This window comes from Mastacembelus armatus, chromosome 18 (genome assembly GCF_900324485.2).
Source record: "Mastacembelus armatus chromosome 18, fMasArm1.2, whole genome shotgun sequence".
Taxonomy (NCBI): domain Eukaryota; kingdom Metazoa; phylum Chordata; class Actinopteri; order Synbranchiformes; family Mastacembelidae; genus Mastacembelus; species Mastacembelus armatus.
The window spans coordinates 1,432,954-1,446,305 of record NC_046650.1 but is presented as its reverse complement, the minus strand read 5'-3'; positions in this window follow the sequence as shown (position 1 = coordinate 1,446,305).

The window sequence follows — 13,352 nt, the reverse complement described above, 5'->3', positions numbered from 1 at the left end:
AGAAATTTTTGCAAATTTATTAAAAAAGAAAAACTGAAATATCACATGGTCATAAGTATTCAGACCCTGTGCTCAGTATTGAGTAGAAGCACCCTTTTGAGCTAGTACAGCCATGAGTCCTCTTGGGAATGATGCAACAAGTTTTTCACACCTGGATTTGGGGATCCTCTGCCATTCTTCCTTGCAGATCCTCTCCAGTTCTGTCAGGTTGGATGGTGAACGTTGGTGGACAGCCATTTTCAGGTCTCTCCAGAGATGCTCAATTGGGTTTAGGTCAGGGCTCTGGCTGGGCCAGTCAAGAACGGTCACAGAGTTGTTCCGAAGCCACTCCTTTGTTATTTTAGCTGTGTGCTTAGGGCCATTGTCCTGTTGATAGGTGAACCTTCGGCCCAGTCTGAGGTCCTGAGCACTCTGGAAGAGGTTTTCTTCCAGGATATCTCTGTACTTGGCCGCATTCATCTTTCCTTCAATTGCAACCAGTCGTCCTGTTCCTGCAGCTGAAAAACACCCCCACAACATGATGCTCCCACCACCATGTTTCACTGTAGGGATTGTATTGGGCAGGTGATGAGCAGTGCCTGGTTTTCTCCACACATACCGCTTAAGAGTTAACGCCAAAAAGTTAAATCTTGGTCTCATCAGACCAGAGAATCTTATTTCTCATAGTCTGGGAGTCCTTCATGTGTTTTTTGGCAAACTCTATGTGGGCTTTCACGTGTCTTGCACTGAGGAGAGGCTTCCGTCGGGCCACTCTGCCATAAAGCCCCGACTGATGGAGGGCTGCAGTGATAGTTGACTTTGTGGAACTTTCTCCCATCTCCCTACTGCATCTCTGGAGCTCAGCCACAGTGATCTTTGGGTTCTTCTTTACCTCTCTCACCAAGGCTCTTCTCCCACGATTGCTCAGTTTGGCTGGATGGCCAGGTCTAGGAAGAGTTCTGGTCGTCCCAAACTTTTTCCATTTGAGGATTATAGAGGCCACTGTACTCTTAGGAACCTTGAGTGCTGCAGAAATTCTTTTGTAACCTTGGCCAGATCTGTGCCTTGCCACAATTCTGTCTCTGAGCTCCTTGGGCAGTTCCTTCGACCTCATGATTCTCATTTGCTCTGACATGCACTGTGAGCTGTAAGGTCTTATATAGACAGGTGTGTGCCTTTCCTAATCAAGTCCAATCAATTTAATTAAACACAGCTGGACTCCAATGAAGGAGCAGAACCATCTCAAGGAGGATCAGAAGAAATGGACAGCATGTGAGTTAAATATGAGTGTCACTGCAAAGGGTCTGAATACTTATGACCATGTGATATTTCAGTTTTTCTTTTTTAATAAATTTGCAAAAATTTCTACATTTCAGTTTTTTTCTGTCAAGATGGGGTGCTGAGTGTACATTAATGAGAAATAAAATGAACTTTTTTGATTTTGGAAAATGGCTGCAATGACACAACGAGTGAAAAATTTAAAGGGGTCTGAATACTTTCCATACCCCCATACACACACAACCAGTTTTTTCAGTTTTTTGGCAATCTTTCGCATGGAATAGCCTTCATTTCTAAGAACAAGAATAGACTGTCGAGTTTTACATGAAAGATGTCTTTTTCCGGCCATTTGGAGCGTTTTATCGACCCCACAAATGTGATGCTCCAGATACTCAACCTGCTCAAAGGAAGGTCAGTTTTATTGCTTCTCTAACCAGCTAAACTCTTTTCAGCTGTGCTAACATGATTGCACAAGGGTTTTCTAATCATCCATTAGCCTTCTGACACAATGAGCAAACACATTGTACATTGTATGAAACGCCTTATACCATGTGCAGTCATAAATACCCTAATCAAAAGCATCCATTATCTATACCCTCTTATTCCTTAACCAGGGTCACAGGTTACATTTTTGAGTTTTAAACCTTTATATCTCACAGGGGAAAACTGAACTAAAATGTAAAACAGAAGTCTGGGATGAGAAATGGTTCAAATACTTTAGAAATCAGTTTCATTTCATTCCTAATTGGTGTATCAAGCACATTATACGTTCATAATTAGTATTAGCTGTAAGGTAACTGCTAAACATATGTATGTGTTTTGATGTGTTCCTCTGAGATTGTGTTCAGTGAGACAGGTTTTCAGGTTGCACTGCACACTGAGAAAATAAAAAATAAGAACAAAATATTGAACAATTCTCAAATTAGACTTCAGCAACATTTATAACACTACAAAATCTGGTAATAGATAAGGATATAGAGTTTAGCAAAAGGAATTTGTCAAGTTCTGATAACACTTCACATGTGGTTAAACAAGCTTTTAAGTGCTGACAGCCATAGACCTCCCTGTCAGGCTTGTACTGCAACTTCTTCACTTGCTTGTTAGAGTGCATTCCTCTACAGAAAAAGAGATATACTGTGTAACACAAAAATATATGGGTAGAAGATGATACTGCTAAAGGAATAGTCTGTACCATAACCAAAAAGATATCACCATTGTCTGAAACAAAAAAAAAACAAACAAACAAAAAAATCTAAACACTAAAGGAATAGTTTGATAATTTCACAGATGAGTTTACTAGACCAAAGTACTTAGGCAATATGGGATAGTATGGGAAATGTAGGATCCAGTGTGTTTGGATGGACTAGCAGGTCTTAAGACTGGATGTCAGGATATCTCAGCCCTCTGCTGCAAAGATTTTTACTGTTCTTGTTAAAACCCAACTCTTGCAAGTCTCTTTATAGAAGTAAATATGAAATACTGGAGTACACCTTTAAGATTATCAAATACTTCTTGTTTATACAGTAATGTAATCAGAGGGTGCCTTTAAGATTTTAATTAATTTACTTTTGCCAATGCTATACTTAATGCTTACTTTATTAATTACTTTATGAATTACTATTAATTAATATAATTTAAATAATCTCAAATTTAATAACTTTGAACAACTACTGTAACAATTGAATTTCCCCTTGGGGATTAATAAAGTACTTCTTCTTCTTCTTCTACTTATGCACCCATCCATTATCTATACCTGGTTATTCCTAACCAGGATCAGGAGGATCTTCTGGTGCCTATCCCAGCTCTCTTTGGGTGAAAGGCAGGGGTACACCCTGGACAGGTCACCAGTCCATCACAGGGCCACATAGAGACAAACAACCTCACACACTCACACTCACTCCTATGGACAATTTAGAGTCACCAATCAACCTGACATACATGTTTTTAGACTGTGGGAGGAAACCGGAGTACCTGGAGAAGGTTTCTGTTTCACTAACTTGTGATTTATCTTTGGTGAATTGTGAAATGGTATTTAATACAACAATATTTGATAAAACACATATCTTAGGTATGTGAAACCTGTCATATGTTCTAAATGGGATCACATAACTCCATGATTTTAAAGTATGGTCAGACAGGTGAAACCCCTTGATGTGTCTTTGAAAATGTTGGCCCCTACACACGTAGCAACAAAACTTACACTAGGACAGAACACCAAGGATACTACCATGGCACATAAATGCACTTAGACCCTTTGATCAAATTTTGATATTTTTTCTGCACAACAATACATTTGCCCTGATGGTGAGGCTAGAGGAAAGGTCAGAGAGTGCACCAAAACATTTAGGGTTAATATTTATACTGATTGAAAATTTGTAATACAGTTCCTTCTTGATAGTTATGTGTTAAGGCCAATAGGCCGGGGTTGAGAGGACCCAAGACTCAGACACAACAGCTAAGGTGAAAGAGTTTATTACAGGACTTGAATTAATGTGACGTGACGATGCCTTGAACCAGGAAACTGGAGAACCTCAGGGTTGCTTCGGCGGATCTCAAAAGGTGCCTCTGTGTCTGGTTGTCTCTGCAGGTTACCCTCAAACAGGAACGGCCCCTGACGTTCCACCAGGCTGATCCGGGTGGTCCCGATGGAACTGGATGATAAGGTGAGGATCCAATATGGCACGGGCAGGAACCCAGGATCGCTCCTCCGGGCCATAACCCTCCCAGTCCACCAGATACTGCAATCCCCTGCCACGGCGACAAGATCGGATGAGGCAGCGCACTGTGAAGGCAGGAGAACCATCAATGATCTGGGTGGGTGGAGGGGTAGGGAACTGGTCCGAACAGGTCGAAGCTTGGAAACATGGAAGGTGGGATGGATCTTCAAGGTCTGGGGCAGGCGGAGACGGACCGCCACAGGGTTGATAACCTTGGCAACAGGAAAGGGACCGACAAACTTGGGAGCTAGCTTGCAACACTCGACCTTTAGGGTAGGTCGGCTGTAGAAAGCCAAACCTTCTGGCCCTCCACGTAAGTGGGGCCGGGAGTCCGTCGTCGGTTGGCTGACTTGACATACCGCTGGGTAGTGTTGAGTGGGGTAGCGCGGACCCTCTTCCAGGCTCGAAAACAACGCCGGACCAAGGCTTGCGCAGAGGGCACCTGGGCCTCTCCCTCCTGAACAGAAAACACGGGGGGTTGATAACCATAAGCAACCTGAAAAGGGGACAAACCCGTTGCAGAGGACACCAGGGAATTATGAGCATACTCGATCCAGACTAAGTTCTGAGACCAGCTCTTAGGGTCCTGTGAGCAGATAGCACGAAGACCGGTCTCAAGCTTCTGGTTCAGCCTCTCTGCCTGTCCATTGGATTGGGGGTGGTAACCGGAGGACAAGTTAACCCTGATGTTCAGTAAACGACAGAATTCTGCCCAGAACCTGGCTGTGAACTGCGGACCTCTGTCAGAGACAATTTCTGAGGGGAATCCATGTAGGCAAAACACATGCTGAAGGAGGACCTCTGCCGTCTCCTTGGCCGAAGGAAGTTTAGGAAGGGGAATGAAGTGGACCATCTTAGAAAATCTGTCAACCACGGTGAGTATGGTAGTGTAGCCCTGGGACCTGGGAAGTCCCGTAACAAAATCCATGGAAAGGTGGGACCAGGGGCGTCGAGGGACAGGTAACGGGTAGAGGAGCCCAGCCGGGCATTGTCTGGGAGTCTTGTTCTGAGCACAAGTGGGACAGGCTTGAACAAACTCCTTGACGTCTCTAGAGATACGCCCTCTCTGATATGGACCAGATGGTAAGCGTTCCTCAGATCTAACTTCGTGAATATCTTGGCCCCTTGCAGAAGATCAAAGGCTGAAGACATAAGGGGGAGAGGGTAACAATTTTTAACCGTGACGTTGTTAAGACCCCGGTAATCAAGGCAGGGTCTGAGGGTCTTATCCTTCTTGGGAACAAAGAAAAATCCTTCACCGGCTGGTGAGGATGATGGACGAATAAGACCTGCCGCCAAGGCCTCGGATACATATTTCTCCATGGCCGCCTTCTCTGGAACAGAAAATGAGTACAGACGACCTCGAGGCGGACTAGAACTCGGAAGTAAGTTTATGGCACAATAATAGGGACGATGGGGTGGAAGAGAGGTGGCCCTGGCCTTGTTAAAGACCACCTTCAAGTCATGATACTCGGGGGGAACCGAAGAAAGGTTAGGGTTAAACGGCTCAGAGGTCTTCTGAGAATTACCAGCTGGAACGGCCATTCTAAGACACGCAGTTGAGCATGAAGGACTCCACTCACAAATCTGTCCCTTCCTCCAATCAATGACAGGGTTGTGGTGTTGCAGCCAGATATTTCCTAATATGAGGGGTTGAAGTGGAGAGTTAATAATGAGGAAGCTCAACTCCTCCTGGTGATTTCCTCCCGTAATCATGTGGACCGGGTGGCTTCTATGAGTGATTCTATGAAGAATGTGGCCATCTAGTGCCCGGACAAGAATTGGCTCAGAGAGAGGGGTAACTTTAATACCCAGCTGAGTGGCCAGCTCAGCATCCAAAAACTCAGAATCAGCTCCGGAATCAATGAAAGTACTCAGGGGGAAAGTCTCCTGGCCAATTCTTAAGGTCACCTGAAACAGGGGGCGAGAGGAAGGATTTTTAGGCATTGACCAGCTCATCAGGAGCCTCCTACCTCCCGCTGAGCCCCTCCTTTTGATGGACAGCCTCGAACTAGATGGCCAGGTCTTCCACAATACAGACAGAGTCTAGAGTTAATTCTGCACTGTCTCTCCTCTGGACTCAGACGAGACCGACTCAGCTGCATTGGCTCCTCTTGGTCCTGACTGGCGGAGACAGTAACTTGGCGGGAAGAGGGGAGTCTCTGCTCATGGGCCACAGGCTGAAGAGACCTATAAAATCCCCTCTCTACTCGCCTCTCTCTGATACGTTGATCTATTCCTGTGGCAAGGTCTATAAGGCCATTAAGAGACAGGGGAAGCTCCCTGGCTGCCAACTCATCCTTTACCCTTTCAGAGAGCCCTTGAAAGGAGGCATCATACAAAGCGGTGCAATTCCAATTGCTGTCTGCCGCCAGAGTGCGGAATTCAATGGCATATTCTGTAACCGACCGATTACCTTGACGAAGACTGAAGAGACCTCTAGAGGCTGCTTTCGCCGGCAAGACAGGATTGAAGGCTCTGCGCAGCTCCCGAGAAAAATGTTGAAAAGTGGAACAAGAAGGGGAGCCATTCTCCCACTCAGCAGTAGCCCACCTGCGAGCTCCCCCGGTAAGCAAGGACAGAACAAAGGCAACCTTGGAATGCTCCGAGGGGAAGGAGGAGGGCTGGAGGTCAAAATACAACGAGCATTGTAGCAGAAAATCTCCGCACTGGCCTGGCTCTCCTGAGTAGCGTTCTGGAAGAGCTACCCTGGGCTCGTGCAGCAAAGGAGGGTCTACTGGGCCCGGCTGAGAAGGGGGTTAAAGTCTGTTCTGCTGGAAGAGGAACAGAGGAGGCCGTTAGAAGAAGTACTTGTTGGGTAAGTTGTTGAACCGAAGTAACAAGATCCCTCAGTCTGTCCTCCTGATGGGAAATAGCGTCCTCTACTGACGCCCTCCAACCCTGGGTGTCTGAGGGGTCCATGGCCAGAATGTTTTGTTAAGGTGAAAGAGTTTACAGGACTTGAATTAATGTGTCATGACGATGCCTTGAACCAGGAAACTGGAGAACCTCAGGGTTGCTTCGGCGGATCTCAAAAGGTGCTTCTGTGTCTGGTTGTCTCTGCAGGTTAAAACAGGAGTGGCCGAACAGGGACAGAGCAGGTCTGCTTCAACAACATTCTGGCAAAGGCTGATGGGTGAAACCTGCTTATAAAGAAAACCAGGAGCCGGTAATGAGGCACAGCTGAAGTCACTTAACAAATGAGCCAAAGAGAGAAACTGAGATCAAGAGCAGTAACTGACAAGAACCAGGAGGTGGCTTGTTGTGAGGCAACAGTACCAACCACCAATCTACCATGCTGCCCACAAATTTCAAAATCCTCAACTAAAAGTGTACAAAAAAAAAAATCTTTTAGAAATTCCTTATTTATCAATTGAAGGTTTTTTAAAAAGTGAATTTTGTGTATTATTGGTTAGAGGAATGCATCCAGGAATGCAACCAGGAAGTAGTGTCAGACCCTGACAGTTATGTCGGTTGTTGAGTCTGGTTCTGATATCCTATGTTGGGATTGCAGCTGCACCTTTTCAGCAATGATATTACAGGAGAAGATACAACCAATATCTTCTCATATCAAATAACATCAAAACACACGTTAGCAACCTCTATATTATTAAAGTCAAGGGCATAGGTACAACTTGAGTATGACAGTGTGTACAATCTCTCTCTTTTTTATAATTGTTTTATGCCCTTATTTGATAGGACCGTGGAGAGAGACAGGAAATATTACGGGCCAGCTAGGGGGTCAAGCCGGACAGGCGCACTACCGCTACACCATCAGCAGCCCCCATATAATCTTTCTTTAAGTGTTAAATATGTGATGGGCAGCTACCCTGTTCTCTAATGCTCTCTCTCTTTTTCTCTCCTGGTACTTTCCTGTTGACATGGGGCTACTGGTGACCTTGAGTTATTTTTAGCACAATATGAGCACTGCTAACTGAGTGCACAGCTTAGAGACACTCCATAGAGTCTGCAGCTTACTACAGCCAGTCTATGTAATAGCTGCACCAATCGCAGGAGAAATTCTGGCAGGGAGAGGCCTTTATTTGTTTCCAGAAATATGCAGACCTGCAGTATATAGAGAGACAGAGCTGGCTAGCTAGTGGAGTGCAGAGGCAGTCCAGGATACTGAACATGTAAGTAGGTCTGTAAACCCTGCTAGAAAATACAGCACCGACCAGCATAATACCACCTCATTTTCTGTTTTGTTGCTGGCATGCTGGTCTCTATTTGCTACCACTATTCATTGTATCAAATCAAGAGGCTTTTGTGTTGTCCACCAGTCTTCATCTTAAATTAAACTTGCTAAAGTGGATTAGAAAAGCTGTCAAAATAAATGCATTTCTCTAACCAATAATACACAAAATTCACTTTTTAAAAAACCTTGAATTGATAAATAAGGAATTTCTAAAATATTTTTTTTTTGTACACTTCGTACTAGTTGAGGATTTTGAAATTTGTGGGTAGCACGGTAGATTGGTGGTTGGTACTGTTGCCTCACAACAAAAAGGCTCTTGGTTCGCCATCCAGCCTTTCTGTGTGGGGTCTGCAAGTTCCTCCCACAGTTCAAAAACATGTATGTCAGGTTGATTGGTGACTCTAAATTGCCCATAGGAGTGAGTGTGACTGTGTGAGGCTGTTTGTCTCTATGTGGCCCTGTGATGGACTGGTGACCTGTCCAGGGTGTACCTCTGCCTTTTACCCAAAAAAAGCTGGGATAGGCTCCAGCAGATCCCTGTGACCCTGGTTAAGGAATAAGAGGGTATAGATAATGGATGCTTTTGATTAGGGTATTTATGACTGCACATGGTATAAGGCGTTTCATACAATGTACAATGTGTTTGCTCATTGTGTCAGAAGGCTAATGGATGATTAGAAAACCCTTGTGCAATCATGTTAGCACAGCTGAAAAGAGTTTAGCTGGTTAGAGAAGCAATAAAACTGACCTTCCTTTGAGCAGGTTGAGTATCTGGAGCATCACATTTGTGGGGTCGATAAAACGCTCCAAATGGCCGGAAAAAGACATCTTTCATGTAAAACTCGACAGTCTATTCTTGTTCTTAGAAATGAAGGCTATTCCATGCGAAAGATTGCCAAAAAACTGAAAAAACTGGTAGTGTATATATATATATATATATACACACATATATATATATATATATACATACATACATATATATATATATATATATATATATATATGTCCCTGGTCCTGGAGCTGTATATCGCTGACAGGCAGTTACTGGCCCCCATTTCAATTCAATTCAATTCAATTTTATTTGTATAGCGCCAAATCACAATACAAATCATCTCAAGGCACTTTACAAAAACTAAAACTAAAAACTGAACAATTCCCTTATGAGTAAGCACTTGGCGACAGTGGAGAGGAAAAACTGCCTTTAACGGAAGAAAAAACCTCCAGCAGAACCGGGCTCAGTTTGGGCGGCCATCTGCCTCGACCGGTTGGGGTGAGTGGATAGAGCAGAGAGAAAAGAACAGCAACAATAAACAACAAATAGACACTGCAGGTTGGTGGGACCAGTAACTGCACATCAGCGATATACAGCTCCAGGACCAGGGACACCTGCAGAAGGTACAGACAGAGAGGGAGAGAGCACAAACTAGGGGAGAGAGAGAGCACAAGGTTAGTGACATTCAATGGTGGAATATACATGAGGTGGGAGGAGAGGAAGAGAGGGGAGGGGAAGGGAAGGGGGGGGTTAGGGTAGGGGAGCTCAGTGCACCGATGGTCCTCGGGCAGTCTAGGTCTATAGCAGCATAACTAAGGGATGGTTCAGGGTTGCCTGAAGCCAGCCCTAACTATATGCTTTGTTAAAGAGGAAGGTTTTAAGTCTAGCCTTAAAAGTACAGAGAGTGTCTGCCTCCTGAACCCAGGCTGGGAGCTGGTTCCACAGGAGAGGAGCTTGATAACTAAAGGCTCTGCCTCCCAGTCTGCTTTTGGAAACTCTGGGAACCACAAGTAGACCTGCACTCTGAGAGCGAAGTGGTCTATTGGGATAATATCGTACTATGAGGTCTTTAAGGGATGAAGGAGCTTGATTATGAAGGGATTTGTATGTGAGAAGAAGGATTTTAAATTCTATTCTATATTTTACAGGGAGCCAATGAAGAGAAGCCAATATAGGAGAAATATGATCTCTCTTGCTAGTTCCTGTCAGGACTCTGGCTGCGGCATTCTGGATTAATTGGAGGCTTTTTATGGAGATATTGGGACATCCAGATAGTAATGAGTTACTAGCCTTGAGGTAACAAATGCATGGACTAGTTTTTCTGCATCATTTTGAGACAGAATGTTCCTAATTTTGGAAATGTTGCGCAGGTGAAAGAATGCAGTTCTAGAGATTCTCTCTTTGTGTCATTGCAGCCATTTGCCAAAATCAAAACTGTTCATTTTATTTCTCATTAATGTACACTCAGCACCCCATCTTGACAGAAAAAGAACAGAAATGTAGAAATTTTTGCAAATTTATTAAAAAAGAAAAACTGAAATATCACATGGTCATAAGTAAGAAAATGATTCCATCTTTATTTACGTCTATGCCAAGTATAAACATAGTGGAGGGCAGCTGATTCAATCCCACTCCCTACCAAATTGATCATGTTGTTGACGGCGCTGTAACCTCACTGCATGAAATGCTTGATTCTGTAGCCCCTCTGAAAAAGAAGTTAGTGAATCAGAGAAGACTTGCCCCATGGTATAATTTACATATTCGTACCTTAAAGCAGGCATCACGAAGGCTGGAAAGGAAGTGGCGTTCCACAAACTTAGAAGAAATTTTTCTAGCCTGGAAAAACAGTCTACTAACATATAAAAAAGCTCTCCGTAAAGCCAGAACTGCATACTATTCATCACTAATAGAGGGAAATAAGAACAATCCCAGGTTTCTTTTCAGCACTGTAGCCAGGCTGACAAAAAGTCACAGCTCTGTTGAGCCCAGTGTTCCCTTAGCTCTCAGCAGTGATGAATTTATGAGTTTCTTTACAAATAAAATCACAACTATTAGAGATAAAATTCAGCAGATGCTTCCTATACCTGCAATAAATGAATCTTCTACTACAGTAGCTCTTGAATCATCTGTAGGATCTCAGTTATGTTTAGACTGCTTCTCTCCCATAGATCTCTCTGAATTTACATCAGTAGTTGCTTCATCGAAATCATCAACGTGTCTCTTAGACCCCATCCCGACTAGACTGCTTAAAGGCACCCTGCCATTAATGAACTCATCTTTATTGGACTTGGTAAATTTATCTCTAGTATCAGGCTACGTACCACAGGCCTTTAAGACTGCAGTAATCAAACCCCTACTCAAAAAGCCTAGTCTTGATCCAGGAGTCTTGGCTAATTATAGACCAATATCCAACCTGCCATTTATTTCTAAAATCCTAGAAAAAGCTGTTGCTAAGCAGCTATCAGACCACTTACACAGGAATGAACTATTTGAAGATTTTCAATCAACAGCACTGTTGAAAGTTACCAACGATCTTCTCTTAGCCTCAGATAATGGACTTGTTTCAATACTTGTCCTCCTAGACCTTAGTGCAGCATTCAACACCATTGACCACAACATCTTATTACAGAGACTGGAGCATGTGATTGGTATCAGAGGAACAGCGTTAAAGTGGTTCCAATCCTATTTATCGGACAGATTCCAGTTTGTTCATGTCCATGATGAACCTTCCACACGAACAAAAGTTAGTTATGGAGTTCCACAAGGCTCCGTGCTAGGACCGATTCTGTGCACCCTGTACATGCTTCCTCTAGGATATGTCATTAGGAAGCACTCTATTTATTACCACTGCTATCCAGATGACACTCAGTTATATCTATCTATTAAACCTGTTAACACAAACCAGTTAACCAGACTTCAAGCCTGTCTAACTGACATCAAGGCCTGGATGACCAGTAACTTTTTACTTTTAAACTCGGAGAAAACAGAAGTCATTATATTTGGGCCAAAAAATCTCAGAAATAACTTTTCTCAAATTATAGCTACTCTAGATGGCATAACCCTGGCCTCTAGCACTACTGTAAAAAACCTTGGAGTTATTTTTGACCAGGACATGTCCTTTAATTCACACATAAAACAAATCTCTAGAACTGCATTCTTTCACCTGCGCAACATTTCCAAAATTAGGAACATTCTGTCTCAAAATGATGCAGAAAAACTAGTCCATGCATTTGTTACCTCAAGGCTAGATTACTGTAACTCATTACTATCTGGATGTCCCAATATCTCCATAAAAAGCCTCCAATTAATCCAGAATGCCGCAGCCAGAGTCCTGACAGGAACTAGCAAGAGAGATCATATTTCTCCTATACTGGCTTCTCTTCATTGGCTCCCTGTAAAATATAGAATAGAATTTAAAATCCTTCTTCTCACATACAAATCCCTTCATAATCAAGCTCCTTCATACCTCAAAGACCTCATAGTACCATATTATCCCAATAGACTACTTGGCTCTCAGAGTGCAGGTCTACTTGTGGTTCCCAGAGTTTCCAAAAGCAGAATGGGAGGCAGAACCTTTAGTTATCAAGCTCCTCTCCTGTGGAACCAGCTCCCAGCCTGAGTTCAGAAGGCAGACACTCTCTGTACTTTTAAGGCTAGACTTAAAACCTTCCTCTTTGACAAAGCATATAGTTAGGGCTGGCTTCAGGCAACCCTGAACCATCCCTTAGTTATGCTGCTATAGGCCTAGACTGCCCGAGGACCATCGGTGCACTGAGCTCCCCTACCCTAACCCCCCCCTTCCTCTCCCCTCTTTTCTCTCCTCCCACCTCATGTATATTCCACCATTGAATGTTACTAACCTTGTGCTCTCTCTCTCCCCTAGTTTGTGCTCTCTCCCTCTCTATCTGTTCTCTCTGTACCTTCTGCAGGTGTCCCTGGTCCTGGAGCTGTATATCGCTGATGTGCAGTTACTGGCCCCACCAACCTGCAGTGTCTATTTGTTGTTTATTGTTACTGTTCTTTTCTCTCTGCTCTATCCACTCACCCCAACCGGTCGAGGCAGATGGCCGCCCAAACTGAGCCCGGTTCTGCTGGAGGTTTTTTCTTCCGTTAAAGGGAGTTTTTCCTCTCCACTGTCGCCAAGTGCTTGCTCATAAGGGAATTGTTGGGTTTTTAGTTTTAGTTTTTGTAAAGTGCCTTGAGATGATTTGTATTGTGATTTGGCGCTATACAAATAAAATTGAATTGAATTGAATTGAATTGAATTGATGCGAGAGACTAAGAGTGAGGCTCTCAAATGAGTTATAACTGTTCTGAGGATGAAAGTTTAATAATAAGTTTGAGTGGAAGATTGCAGCTACTCCTCCACCTCGACCTGTGCTTCGAGGAACATGATAATTTTTATGACTGA